Source organism: Myotis daubentonii, chromosome 2, assembly GCF_963259705.1.
Source record: "Myotis daubentonii chromosome 2, mMyoDau2.1, whole genome shotgun sequence".
NCBI classification, from domain to species: Eukaryota; Metazoa; Chordata; class Mammalia; order Chiroptera; family Vespertilionidae; genus Myotis; species Myotis daubentonii.
Genome location: NC_081841.1, coordinates 149,609,034 through 149,625,031, shown reverse-complemented (window position 1 = coordinate 149,625,031; position 15,998 = coordinate 149,609,034).

The window sequence follows — 15,998 nt, the reverse complement described above, 5'->3', positions numbered from 1 at the left end:
CAGGAAAACCAAAATAAAACCACAGGCTTTCATTTTATACTATCTACTAGAGGCCCAGTGCACAAAATTCATGCACAGGTAGGGTCCCTAGGCCTTGACTGTGATCAGGGCAGATCAGGTTTCCCACCTCCCTGTCTCCTCCTTCCCTTGCTCCCTCAGCGCCCTACTACCCCTGGTCACCCGCCATGTTCTGCACTACCCCCGGTGGTCTGAACACATCATAACAAGCGATCTAATTCCTGTTCTCACCATTGAACTCCCAAGGAGACACTTTGCATATTAGTCTTTTATATATATGAATATATATAAAAGCCTGAGCGACCATTCGACCAATCAACCATTTGACTATTCGACCGTTTGACCATTCGACCATTACCTATGACAAGCACTGATCACTAGAGGCAGACACTAAATGCACAGGCATGGAAACATGGAACAGACTGAGGAATCTCGGAGAGAAGGGGAGTGGGGGGAGGGTGGGAAGAGATTAACCAAAGATATTATATGCATACTAGAGGCCTGGTGCACAGATTTGTGCACTGGAGGGGTCCCTCGGCCTAGCCTGTGGGGATCAGGCCAAAACAAACAGTCTGACATCCCCTGAGGGGTCCTAGATTATAAGAGGGTGCAGGGAAGGCTGTGGGACCCCACTTGTGCATGAATCCATGCACCAGGCCTCTAGTTTTAAATAATAATGGCCAGACTGGAATCTCAAACTAGATTATTTTAAATCTTTAAGCAGCTGTTGGTAAATGTTTCCCTCCACGTCCCGCGTGGTTCAGGGTTCAGGATCTGGAAGAGGAGCCGCACACAAATGAAAGAGAAAAGACAAGAGATAATTTGGAAATATTGGGGGACCAGGCAAGCGAGTTCCACTCAAGGAGAAGGACTTCCACTGGTGCTCAGGCCTCACCAAGCTTTTATTGGTCTGGGCTACACCCATAGCATTGCCCTTAGGCTGGCGGCCCCGGGCAACAGGCAGACTAGCCCATCAGCAAGGATTTACATAATAATATATGGGGAAGTTGCTTCAGCTACCACTGTCTGGACAGACAGAGGTAGCGCCCAGCTCCGACATTTGCTAGGGCTTCAAAGGCACCCAGCCTTGTGGGGGGGGGGGGGGGGTGTTCTCTGTCTATGCTTATCAGCTATTGAAGACAATAAGTGGTTTCCCACAAGCAGCACAAACTTTTGCTTGAGACATTCAAGTAGTTGATGTCAAAGTATTTAATTATATTACCAATACCAAAATGTGTTGGTCTAATAAATAATTATAATCCTTTACAATTATTACATTTTAAAATAGTTTATATTAATATAAGCAATTTGTGTATCTTGCATTTATTTAAATTTTTATGAAATACTAAGCAAATTTAACAAAAATGAAACTGTTCTCAGCAATGTTAATGCATTTTAAAAAATGCTTAATATTAAGTTGTTTTGTTTCTCTTTTAAATAGGAAAAGGTAATACTGGTCTTTTTTTTTAATCTTTATTTTTGAGAATATTACAGATGTCCCCATTTCTCTCCCCCCTTTACCCTCCTCCACCCAGTTCCCACCCCACCCCAGGCCTTCACCACCCTATTGTCTGTGTTCATAGGTAAGAACTTTGGTTAATCTCTTCCCACCCATTCTCCCTGCTTCCTTCTGAGATTTGTCAGTCTGTTCCATGTTTCCATGCCTCTGATTATATTCTATTCATCGTTTATTTTGTTCATTAGATTTCTTATTTGTTTATTTTGATTTTAGATTCAATTGTTGATAGATATTTTATTTATAAATATAAATATAGAAATGTATTTATTGCCATTTTATTGTTCACATTTTTTATCTTTTCTTTATTCCTTTTTCTTCTTAAGTAAGAACCTTCAACATTTCTTGTATTACTGGTTTGGTAGTGACAAACTCCTTTAGTTTTATCTTGTCTGTGAAGCACTTTAAGTAACCTTCAATTATAAATTATAGCTTTGCTGGGTAGAGTAATCTTAGTTGTAGGTCTTTACTATTTATCACTTTGAATATTTTTTGCCACTCCCTTCTGGCCTGCAAAGTTTCTATTGAGAAATCAGCTGATAGTTGCTTGCTTATAGGTAACTAACTGCTTTTCTCTTGCTGCTTTTAAGATTCTCTCTTTGTCTTTAACCCTTGGCATTTTGGAAAATAAGTATGGCAAACTCAAATTTATAGCAATATAAGCCTACATTCAAAGATTTTAATATAATAGTTCCAATGCATTGAATAAAAAGATAAATCACAAATAACCAGATGATTCTTTTAATAAAAAGAAAAAGAAAAGGTAAAAAGAATGTGTTAAAATAATCAAAACCAAACAGAACTAATTAATAGTACAAATATGAGAAAACAAAAAAATTTAAAAAGAAAGCGGATTGACATCTCTTCTTATAAAAAACAAACACCTTTTTAGTGACATGTAAAAGTATGTATTTTATCAGTAGTCAAAAAACACCAAGAACAAAGATGGTAAGAAGAAAGCAGCAACCATATTATTGTGTCAGTTGCATTAAAGAGAAATGGTAGGCCAATTAAAAGCATGATTTTTGAAGCTAAATAATTTACTTTTATGAGATTCTTGATAATTCCTAGCTTGGGAACATTAGTTAATATCCTTGTTCTTCAACATGTTGATATTCCATAATGATATTCCATAAAGACTATTTGTTTAATTCTGTAAAATGGAATACTGATGATTAAAGTAGATATAGTACATATATGCAATGTAGTATTCTGAACTATAGAAAAAATGAAACATTCCTATTTGAGACAAAATAGATGCATCTTGAGAGGATCATGCTAAGTGGAATAATTCAGATGAAAAAGGACCAAAAACATATGGTTTCACTCATTTATGTGATATAAAACAGAAAGAAATAATAGACAAGCAAAACAAACAAACTGAAAATGGTTACCAGAGGGAAGGTGGACAAAAGGGTAAAGGGTGTAAAATATATGGTAAAAGAAAGAAACTAGACATAGTGTGGTGAGCACACAATAGAGTGTCCAGATATTATAAAGTTGTATAACTAAAACTATGTAATGTTATTAACCTACTAGAGGCCTGTTGCACGAAGAGGTTCATGCAATAGGCCTTCCTTTCCCCTGGCTGCTGGCACCGGTTTGCCTGTGGCACCCGGGGCCCAGGCTTTCGCTCTGGCTGAGTTCTGGCTGGAGCCAGCCTGGAAATGTCAGACTTCGCTGCTCTGCTGGCCTTGGGGCCATGAGGCCTCACTGCTCCACTGGCCTCAGAAACGTCAGGCCTCACTGCTCCGCTGGCCCCAGAAATGTCAGGCCTCGCTCCACCGCTTGGAGCCTACGTGTGCAAATTAACCACCATCTTTGTTGATAGTTAATTTGCATATCATGCTGATTAGCCAATATGAGGTGTAGCGATGGTATGGTCAATTACCCTGTTTGTCTATTATTAGATAGGATGTTACCCCAATAGCTTTAATTAAAATAAAAAAAAACAGTACTCAATATATTGTTGTGAGGATTACATAATAAACAGTCAACATATTGCCTGGCACAGAAAGTTTATTAAATGGTAGCTATTTTTATAATCCTTGGCCAAAAAACTCATACTTTATTTTTAGGTTTTTATTTTTATTTATTTTATTACTAGAGGCCTGATGCACACAGATTCGTGCAAGAATAGGCCTTCCTTCCCCTGACTGCTGGCACCGCCTTCACTCCAGCCGGATGCCACCTTTCTGCCTCTGCATGCTGCCTAGAGGCCCAGAGTGGCCAGGGCGGGCCAGAACGCCTGCGTCATTGCCATGGAGATGATGCAAAAATCCCGGCCCAGCCACCACCATCTTTGTCACTTAATTTGCATATTCCCTCCTTATTGACTGTGGGCACCACCATCTTTGTCACAAAGTGACAATCAATTTGCATGTTCTGTCTTCATTAGATAGGATTTTTAAATTTTTATTTTATTTTATATCTTTATTGTTGAAAATATTACAACAGATTGTTGAATCTTAGAGGGAAGGTGGAGGTGGATGGGTGGGTGGGTGGGAAAAGATCAACCAAAGAACTTGTATGCATATACACATAACCCATGGACACAGACAATAGGGTGGTAGAGGCCCGGGGTGGGAGGCAGGTTGGTCTAAAAGTGGTCAATGGTGAAAGGTAGGGGACACATGTAATACTTTTAAAAAACACATATATATTAATGCTTTTAATTTTATTTATTTATATATTTATTTAGAATACTGGGCAAGATGTTCATTTACTTTATTTTATTTAAAATTTTTATTGAATTTATTGGGGTGACATTGGTTAGTAAAATTATATAGGGTTCAATTGTATAATTCTACTAGTATAATACATTATCTTTATATTGTATTGTATGTTCACCATCCAAAGTCAAGTCTCCAGTCTCCTTCTGTCACCATTTATCCCCCTTTTTAAAACCTTCATTCTTTGTACACATAACAGCCAATTTAAGAAAAATGCATTTGGTATCTGAGAACTTAATCCAAAGGAAAATATTTTTAATTGCATTTGATATTTAACTAGCATGAATTTTACATTGATATGTATTGCTTTTAAGTAATGTTATATTTCCCCCATATGTCCCATGTTACTCTAATATAATGAACTGTATCTTTTAAAATAGTTTACTAAATTATCTGATGGGCATATATTCTACCACAGATATTGATAATATGGTTTAAGACTGTTAGGTTTAAATAAAACTCATTTAAAAAATATTTATTGAGCCCTGACTGGTTTGGCTCAGTGGGTAGAGAATCAGCCTACGGAATCAAGGGTCCCAGGTTCGATCCCAGTCAAGGGCATGTACCTTGGTTGCAGACACATCCCCAGTGGGGAGTGTGCAGAGGCAGCTGATTGATGTTTCTCTCTCATCGATGTTTCTAACTCTCTATCCCTCTCCCTTCCTCTCTGTAAAAAATCAATAAGGTATATTTAAAAAAAATAGCAGCATTTAAAAAATATATATTTATTGAGCTTGCACATGTGCCAGTCATCGTTATAGATGCTGGGAAAATATTGATGAAAATGGAAGGCAATGTTCCCAAACTCTTTTATACAAGTAACCTTCTTGTTTGTTAGATATACTTAGGGGATATTTTTGTCTAAAGGTGATATTGAGAATAAGGTTTGACTTTTTTATTCATCTATATGTATATTTTTAAAAAATAGAGAAATGTGCTAATTAACCGGGACACCGTAACGGATGGACCAGACAGAAGGAGGTTGTGTGAGCAGCGTCAGGGGCGGGGAGGCAGGGGCCTCCAAGTGCCTGCTCTGGGGGAGGGTCTGATCAGCAGCAGCTGCGACTGCTTCAAGGGACTGAGAGGGAGGCAGGGCCAGGCCGGCAGCAGACGTGGCTGCTGCGGGGCCGGGGAGCAAGGCAGGGCCGGACCGGCGATTCGAGGGTGGGCGGCATCACGTGATTTGGAATTGTGTGCTGGGCTCCTAATTAAATATAATGTTGATTGAGAAGTTAGTTCTGTCAAGACAGGCTCCTTCAATTTTTACAACAGTAAAGAAATTTTATGATTATTAGGACATTTAGTGAAGTCACTGCAATGTAGTTTTATTGACACTTCTCACCAACTCCAGAGATGTGTTACAGGACCGGACAACCCCCTGAGCCGGTGGGAGAGGGCTGTCCCCAACCTTGATCCTTGTATTCTCATATAAACGAATTTATATGAGAGGCCTTGACTGTGTTGTGAAAAGCTAACTTATTAAAGCATGCATCTTTTTTTTGTTTGTTTTTCCCATTCCGTATTTTATTTTATTTTTCTTTATTGATTCAGATATTACATATGCATCCTTATCCCTCTATTGCCCCCCAATCCCCCACTCATGCCCTCACCGCCCTGGTGTCTGTGTCATTGCTTAGGCTTATATGCATGCATGCAAGAGATCAACTAAAGCATGCATCTTGGTTTTAAAAAAAGCAAAGCAAGCAAACCTATACATCTGGCTTATGAAGCACAGATGGGCCCTCAGCTAACCTGAAGAGCAGGTTGGGTGGAGGGTCTGAGGCATTATATACCCTCCTGTCTATAGGCCTCAATATTCCTCTGTTGACTATTTTGATACAGATTAATTCTCAAGGTCCTTTTTTTCACTTTGTTGTGGCCTTCCCAGAATTCATGAAAAGCACCTGGCAACTTTATCTTGCCAAGCCTTGAGACTGCTGGCTTCTCGGCTTAGGGAGTAAACTGGTCCTTTTTTCCCTTCCCCTCTCCCTTTCTGCATCCTGTCATCACCAGTTCCTCTGGTGTCCTTGCTGATGAAGAGAATGGTTTGTTAGTTACAAGCTGGCTGCAAATTGCCCACACTGTTTGGCCTTGTTTTAACTTTACTGTCTTAGTTTCCCTATTTCTCCTGCCTGGAATCCTGTAACATTCTGCACCTGTAAGATAAACATCCTTGCCGTTTGGAGTTTGGCCTTGGTCAATACCGCAGTTATGTCTGTACTTTCTTCTTCTTCCGCCCCTTCCCTGTTTCTAACCCCTCTCAATAGGAAAGAGTATATTTTAGAAGAATTTTTAATGACAGTAGCAAGCAGAAAAAAATAACAATCATAAAGAAAATAAAAAGACTATGAATGATAATGTTTATAAAAGTGATACATTTTTCAGCTAACTGAGGCTAGGAGAGAAACATGTTTCATTTACAACACTAAATTTGAAAATCTCTCTTGAATATATTAATTCTGGTAACAAATATGATAAATGAAAGTAATCTTGACTTTATATTTAAGTATAACATTAAACTGCTACCTTAAAAATACTAAATCTAACAAGTGAAAAAGTTAAAAAAATGAAAATTTCTTATGAGAATCAGAAAAATGAAAGTTATATATTGCAATAAAAATAGAGGACAAAAAGAGGTTTGGGTTATATCTGCTTCAATTAGAAGATGAACAGAACTTCATTATTTTAAACAATCTTTCTAAATCTCATCATGTTTTTCTTTTTTTAAACTTTGCTTCATTTCCAAATTTTCAAGTATATGAAAACAAACAAGAAAAAACTGCTCTGAGAGTATTCTATGTAAATAAATTTAAATATTTTACTGTTTTGAAATGCAAATTATCATTAGGGTAGTCAAAATTTAGTGGAGAAAAGTTTCTTCAAGTTTCCAAGGATTTTGAAATCTAATTTTATTTGTTTCTAGTGTCTTGATAATATTACAAAAAGCAAATAAAAATGTTTAATGCATGTTAATAATCTTACCTCTAAACACTATTTCACTATAGGATTTAGCTCAATACATGCTCTACTATAATGAAGAAAGCACTTGCTTATTTTCATACTCATTATCCACCTTTATTTTTACTTTATTACCTATTCTATAAGCAACTATTTATTTGTGTCTTATACTATTTCAGTTATGAGGTCATTATATATTTTACTTATATTTTTCAGTTTAGTTTAAAATATATGTCCATGTCTTAATTTAAAAGTAACAAGCTTGTTTTATCTAATTTTTATGGACATGTTAGATTTATACATATATCAAAGTGAGCTTGAACTTTCAAGGCAAAGGTTTGATGTTTCTTTTAAATAATTCCTTTTAAACATTTTGTCAGACCTTCAGATGATCAAAAAGAAGAGACATGGGGCATCAAAGCTGGATTTTTTTTTTTTTTGTGCACTTTACTATTTATAGAAACAAAATGAAAATATGAAACGTAGAAGAGAAATTTTGCAATAATATTTTATGGAATAGGTAAATAATATAAAAATTTCTTACATTAAAGTGTTACAAATACCAAGAAGAAAAAATAAAAAGTGGTGTGCTTTGTCTAACTTTCCTTTCCTGAACTGGAGCCAAATGTGTCCTGACGGGATACATGGTTTAATATAAGTGATTCCACAATTCAAACGTTGGTAGAACAGTGTCACAATTAACATACATAATTAGCATTAATTTTCACTGCAATTTAGTAAATACACATATGGTCATGCTTTCTAGCCTTTTCATGTGATGGTCAGTTCATTCAAGCACCTTTACTACTTGTTACACTTACCTATTTCATGAACTTCTATAAGTTCTTCTTCAAATGCAAGATGTGTGTTTGTGTGACTACATTTTTAAGAGTGTGGCACACAAAAAAAGGAAGAGCACAAATGATGCTGAAGCTCAAGTTTGTATCTTTATATTAAGCTCATTACACCTCAGATTATACTACATTAAAATAGTTTTATTCCTCTCCTCCCATTTCACATAGTCATCAGTTGGCTGTTTCATAATCTTTCTTTTAAGCTCGACCTTGTGGTTAAACCATGAAAGAAATAAAAGTTTACAAGGAAAAAAAAAAGTACTTCAATCTCTAAATTCTCAGACTTGACATTTTAGTATTGGAAAATTATTACATAATATTAATTTTAAGCACAGTTCTAATCTAAAAGTACATTTCTTTTTTCAAAAGTATTATATAATACATTTTCAAAGACAATATTTGAAAGAGAAAAAACAGATACATATAAACATTATATGTTTGGGCTGTATTACAATGACTTAGGATAATCAAAAAGGGACAAATTTTGCTGAATCTCCTCTGGTATTTTTCCTTAGGCTAATAAGTTTAATTCTGATACATGAACATACTTTGAAGTCTTCGTTATATTTGCCTTCTCCAATTTCTTGCTTTCTCTTCCCATACTTACTATCTCCACCTTCTGACGCCATTTACTTTGTAGCACCACTAGATGAGTAAAAATTACAGAAATGTAGAGGAAGTGAGACAAAGTATAGGATCACTATATAATTTTTCATGAAAGCATGGTACTTCTGTGAATGCAAAAATCTGCTAAACAGAGCTCATGCCAGTTATAAAATGGAACTGGGCAAGAGAAGGAGCAGCTGGGACCTAATGCCACTCACCTGGGTAACTCGGTGTAAGAGCTAAATCAATCAATGGCTCAGACAAGGAGGGTAGCTCCCCGTGCTGTGGCAGCATGGGGTGCACAATAACAACTCTCAGCAAACAAGAGGCTTTCCTATTATTAAAAAGTGTTTATGTCACTCAATAGAGGTACAGATTTGGTGTAAAAATGTAGATTTCCTGCAGAGATTTACAGAGTATGCTGCTTTAAAAAAGTATGTTTTCTAACTAATCCAATGAGATATTTTATAAAATGGTTATACATTAAAAATATTACTATATGATGTGCATTTCTCAGTAACTGTAGCCTCTTAAATACCTCATATACAAGTTGTCAAGAAAACTTATAGCAAACATTTTTTTCAGAATAAATACTACCGCAATTGTATTCTAAATAATTTTGGTCAATTTTGAAATGAAATATTGTTTTGCCACTATCTTATCAAGAGAAATAATAAATACTCAATGTTAATATGCATTATGTAACAACATAATTCTCAACAAAACAAATCAATAAGATTTGTTTAGTGTAGAATCACTGATTCCCAAAACCAAGTAAAACCATTTTAAGAACAAAATACAGTAAAGTTACATTTAGAGTAAGAAAAAATATTTTAAATAATTAAAGAAAACAAAATTTAAATGGAAAAGAAAGAAAAATAAATTGCCTTTCATCCAGCCTCGGGGAGGTCTGAAAACTTAGCCAATACTCCTTGAACCATTATTGGTTCTTGTAGTTTACCAACTGCATGCTGATGTACCACAGGAAGCACCTGTACTGATAGCTGAGATGATTTTTTCCAGTAGTAACTGGGATCAATCAAATGCAGCTGAGCCTAAGAATGGCCACTAACCACATGCTCCTGAGGTTATAAAGTAGATTAGAGGCCCGGTGCATGAATTCTTACAAGGAGGGTGAGGGGGTCCTTTCAGCCCAGCCTGCACCCTCTTCAATCCAGGACTCCTTTGGGGATATCTGATTGCCAGTTTAGGCCCGATCCCGGGGATCGGGCCTAACCTGGCAGTCGGACATCCCTCTCACAATCCTGGACTGCTGATTCCCAATTGCTCACCTGCCTGCCTGCCTGATCACCCCTAACTGCCCCCCTTGTAGGCCTGGTCACCCCCAACTGCACTCCCCCGCCAGCCTGGATGCCTCTAACTGCCCACCCCACTGACCTGGTCGCCTCTTATTGCTCCTTCTGCCAGCCTGGTCACCCCTCATGACCCCCCTCACCTCCCCTCCCCGCCCCCCGATGGCCTGGTTGCCCCACGCAGCCTGCTTGTTCAGTCTTTTGGTCATCCCTCACTAACCCCCCTGCCGGCCTGGTCAGAGGCAGCCATCTTGTGAGGGTGTGAGGGTTAATTTGCATATTATCTCTTTATTATATAGGATGATAACGCCCACATCTGAAGTCACAGACTAAGCAGAGGTGCTAGGAACCTGGATCTGTGGAATTCCCGGAGCTAAACTTCAACAGTTGGCCTGTTTCCTGTCATTATGTTCATCCCAAGTGACAAGTGACTGGTACATGGCTATGTTGTTCTTCACGGTGTGGTGTTTCTTCCCCTGGGTCCATCTTAAAGGTGCACTTTTACTCCAATGTACATATTACCGCTAGGAAGTGGAAGTTGCCGGAGCCCAGTTGGCACCTGCCTCTCTTACCTTAAGGTAAGCACCATTTCAGTTTTGTAAAAATTGATTTGTTTTGTCTGACTTTGTTGATTATGTCAATGGATTTAAAGCAGATACACTCTGTCTGGTTTATTTAACAATATTTTGTCTGAGAGTGATCCTTCTTGTGGTAGGCAGGAGTATTTTGTAAGTTTTTATTGTGCATTTTCCTTTCTACTGTTGTAGAAATGACAGCACTTATCGACTTATCCATCCCACTGTAATTTGGGGCTGTTACAAATAGTCCCATTTGGACATGCTCAGCTGATACAAATTTCTGGCTATTACAAATAGTTCTGCTTTGAACTTTCTCATCACATTGTTGTTGTTGTTGTTGTTATACATATATACATTTATGTTTGATATATACTCAGAATAGAAATGCTTATTCATAAAGTCTGCATTACGTTCAGCTTTTAGTACAGCGGTTCTCAACCTGTGGGTCGCAACCCCTTTGGGGGTAGAACAGCCCTTTCACCGGGGTCGCCTAAGACCATCAGAAAACACATATATAATTACATATTGTTCCTGTGATTAATCACTATGCTTTAATTATGTTCAATTTGTAACAATGAAATTGGGGGTCACCACAACATGAGGAACTGTATTATTAAAGGGTCACGGCATTAGGAAGGTTGAGAAGCACTGTTTTAGTAGATGCCACAAGCAGTTTTTCCTGGCGGAGCATTAGTTTTCTACCTACTTCACATGCTTGCCCACATTTAGCATTTTCTGTCTCAAGTTTTATGATTGTGGCAAGCATATATCATTATCTTATTGAAGTTTTTATTTTCATAATCCTGATGAATAATGATATATGTACTGTAAAAATTTTTCCATTCTCATCTGCCTTTAGAATTATCTAACAATATTACATTTTGTACAAGGAATCCTTAATAGAAATATGTACAAACTTACTAATCATTTTCTTTAGGGTTTTTTTTTAATATATTTTATTGATTTTTTACAGAGAGGAAGGGAGAGAGATAGAGAGTTAGAAACATCGATGAGAGAGAAACATCGATCAGCTGCCTCCTGCACATCTCCCACTGGGGATATGCCCGCAACCCAGGTACATGCCCTTGACCGGAATCCAACCTGGGACCTTTCAGTCCGCAGGCCGACGCTCTATCCACTGAGCCAAACCGGTTTTGGCTAGGGTTTTGTTTTTATCTCTATTCTGTTTTAAAAGTCTTGATAATCCAAATCTATGAAGATTTTTACTGTTATCCTTTAGAAACATTAATTTACATTAAGCTTTTTAATTCCAGTTGATTTTCATGTATAGTATGAGTTTGCATAAGCATATTTTTCCCTGATTGTGCTTCACTGGTTTGTTACTCTTGGTGCAATACTATACTTCCTTAATGATAATGTTATAATAAGTCTTGGTACATGATCCTATAAACCCTAAAAATGTGTTGTTCTAAAATATGCAATAATTTATTTTAATTTTTCATCTCTTGTTAGGTTACATATGACTTCTATTCTTTAGGGCTCTTTCACTGTTAGTGTCTTTGGGGGGATTGTTTTGTTTTCTTTTGTTTTTGCTTCTGAGATATTTAAATACTGTACCTATCTGTCCTAGAGATAAAAAAAAAAAAAGTTAAATTACTTCTATCACAAATACAGAGCGATACAAAAAGTTTCTGAGATAACATGGTAAAAAATCATCCATGAAATCCCCACCCCCCCATATGACATTAGGTTATTACATTTCTTTAAATCTTATATATTTGTTCATTACTGTTTTCTAGTATGCAACCAACAAAATCGTCTCATTTATCATCCTTGCGAATTGGGTAAAATTTATTAATTCTGATAATGAACCCAAGAAGAGTTTGGATCCCCTCCTAATTTTTTTTATTAATAAAGTTTTCATATTAATGAAATATAATATTCAATTTTGCTTTGCTGCTGGTTTTGCAGGTAATTCAATAATAACATGATATATACAGATTAAACTGTGGTCAATTTTTCATAACTAAGTTTTGCAACAATTTGAATCCAGGTAAGTACATTAATACCAATAATCCTCTATGCCACAATTTATCCTGTTTTACTTAGTGTCCCAAACAAAATCGGCCAACCGGAAGCTTTTGAATTAAGTGATAAAGATGTAGGCATAGGTTCTTGCTCTAAATTTATGATCTGATAGCCATATTTTCTCCTTAGTAGTTAATGTATTAGAGTGTCCTTGCCTCTCTTATAGTAGCTTGAAGTATGGTTCATTGTTCAATGCTTTGTGTCAGAGTGAGAGATTTCTCTGCTACCAGGTTCTCTCCACAGACTAAGCTAATTAAATACAAAGCAAGAGAGATTTCCACCCTAATAAATCTGCCTGTGGGTTAAGACACTATGTCACTTTGGTAGTTCTTTCAATAAAGCCAGAAGGGATTAAACCTCGAGCTTTTTTTAATCATTGCCTGTGACATTAGTAATAGTCTTCCAATCCTACCCCAGCGCAATGAATGCTTTGACAGGAAAATTTCCCCTTACTGTCTCAGCAACTTAAGTGAGATGGTCAGCACTTAGGACAACTGACAGATTCCATTATAAATATTCACAGGCGTTTTTCTGAGTGGCAGACATAAAAGAAACTGGTTTCCATCTCCATAAATCCTAATTGATCAAGCATAGCGATACGTTAAATATAAAACAGCTTTCTGTTTTAAGGTTTCTGGTTTTGACAGTGGCTATAAAAGCTCTGTGATGGCTAAAATGTGTGTTTACTTTATTTTGAATGTCCTGCTCTCTTTGAACAGGCCCCTTTGTAAATGAGTGAAGACCCATGTAGTATTTTATATTTAATTTCTCAAAAATATGAGATCACAAAAGATTGACTTGAGTTTACTTTTCTTTATGCCAAATTGCATTTTTTTCTTTAAAGTCCACATTTTTTTTTGCATGTTTGACGGTCAGCAGCCATCTTTTTAATGCTGTTCCTTGCAGAGAGCTTAGGTGTTGCTTGTTTTGAGTGCACAGCTTAAGGCCGCGGAAGCCCCTCTCCTTAATCTGGGCTTGAAAATACTGTCTTAGAAGCTTCCTTTGGTTAAGATCTGCTTTATCACTGGTTACGTTTAATCAGATAATTCCAAGAGTTTACAATACGCATTCCCTCTTAGGCAGATCAAGACATTATCCAGGGCTTCCAATGTAACTTCTTTCCCCGTCTCTTCTAATTCCCTTTTATAGCATGAGTAAGATTACATAATTAACTATTGACAGGCAATTCTATTCCTTGCACCACAATTGGATTCTCCTAGCCACTCTCTCTCTTCCCACAATAAAGTCTGAGTTCATATGGGTACACCAGTGTTTGAATGAGTAGAGAAGATAAACATATGGACTAAAAAAAAAAAAAAAGTCCTCAATCAGTATTCAGTATTAAGCAATATTGTTTTCATTTGTCCTACTGTTACCGATTGGGGTTACCAGCTGGGGGCTGGGGTCTAGGTTCTTTTCGTCCACCCAGAAAAGATTTTAAGGTCAATGAAAGTAAAAATGCAAAATGGGGTTTATTGACAACACATTCCAAGCAAGGCACATGACAGTCCAGAGAGTGGGGGACAAAAATGGCCAGGCTGCTGACATTCCGAAAGAGGAGCTGGCCAGTTGAGAGAGACAGTGGCTGGGCTGCGTTAGCTCGCTGGGAAGTTGGAGAAAAGGGGGCCTTGGAGACAGGTTCAGGGTTTAGCCCAGCACAAGCTGCAGCTGCCGAATTCTCCCCTAGTTGCAAGTCTCATAGGGTCCCTTAGAGGTTGGGGGATAATGGTGAAAGCACGTGCCCTCATTTCCAGGGTTTAAAAGAGAGATTTTCTGGGTGGAGACTTTCATTTGCGTTCAGGGACGATTGATAGAAACTATATTTCTTCTGGGCATGCCCTTCCCCATAATGTATACAGAAAAACCCACAGGGGGCAGGGTCAAAACCTAAATGCTAATTGCATTATAATTAGTCCAGGGACCTAGTAAGGTTGCATTGAGGTCCTATTGTTTTCCTCTGAGCTTGTGCCAAGTGCCAGATGTCTCAGAACCTGCCCACTGGTGGTCTGGGGGCTGCTGGGCCGCCCATGGAGAGGCGGTCTGAAGGCAATGTTGGTTCGACCCCTGTTCAGGACCCCAGGGCAGACCCCACCCCAGCCACTCATGTCTAGCTTCCTACCTAACTCTACCGATTGTGATTTGAGTTCCTGAAAGAAAAACTATTAGACTGGTATGTATGGACCTAGGAATTAGAGGTATATTAGTGGAACAAAAAATGTCTACCCTTAAGGAGTTTTCATTCTAGTGATAGTCTCTTTAAAAATGCCCAACCTCCTTTCTGCCAGTTCTCTATTCTGCTTCACTCCCTATAGTATTGTTTCAAAGAATTAAAGTTGTAACGATCACATTCAAACGTAAATGATTTTTAGAAGATGAGCATTGACACAATATCATTTTGGTCTCATCATCTTGTTACAATCTACAAGGTAACCACTAAGTGTGTTATTTACAGACAGAGACTTTTTCATTGGGAGCAGGGATTGTTTGGACTCAAAGCACATTCGGAAGGCGGCTGGCAGCTAATAAATAAATAGCAGGAGTCCTGGGAAGCTGGAGCAGGAAAATGAATAAATAGGAATAGAGATGCTTCTGAAGATATTCTTGGCATTGTTCATATTTTTCACATCCTTAGCAAATAATCACTAGAATTCACTTGACCCAGGAACTCAAGTGTTCAAAAGAGCTCTTGTAATGAAGATTATTAATTCTGTATTTTACTCGAAGTTCATCTTTATCGGTTAGGTTGCTCATTAATTTCAAAGATGCTGGAGGGATTGGCAGACATAGAGTTGCTAAAAGATACACAAATCATTTTGCCAAACATGATTGGATGTGTTAGGTTGAGTGTGATCAACATTTATGATTATTTGAATGGCAGCTCACCAAGGAGGAGGGGGCTTGTGTGGCACTCCTCAAGGATGTTCCCAGGAGGCACAGATAAAACTAGTGGTAAATTAAGCTGAGCGAAAGTATGCTTATTATAATAATTCCCAGCAGCAAGGTCTTTTAGAATGTGGTAAAGTCTTCCAAGTTTCCATTTAGGTTATGTAAAATTCGACAAGATTAAAGCACTACAGAATTTACTCAAGTGTACAAGCGGGCCCAGACAGAAGGATGGGGGAGATGACCAAACAGTGCTTTTCTATCTGTAATTGCTATGACTCCAGGAAACCTATGATAGATTTAAACACACAGCAGTCGTCCTTATAATTTTCTAAGATAAAAGCCTGCTATTCATCTTTATAACCAGAATAGTCATTAAAGAAAGCAGGTCTCTGTCAGTGATTGACTAAATTTTTCAGTAGATAATCTGAACAGTTTTTCCACAGTGAATTAGCGCTAATCGACTTGGCACGTAATAATCACATACTATC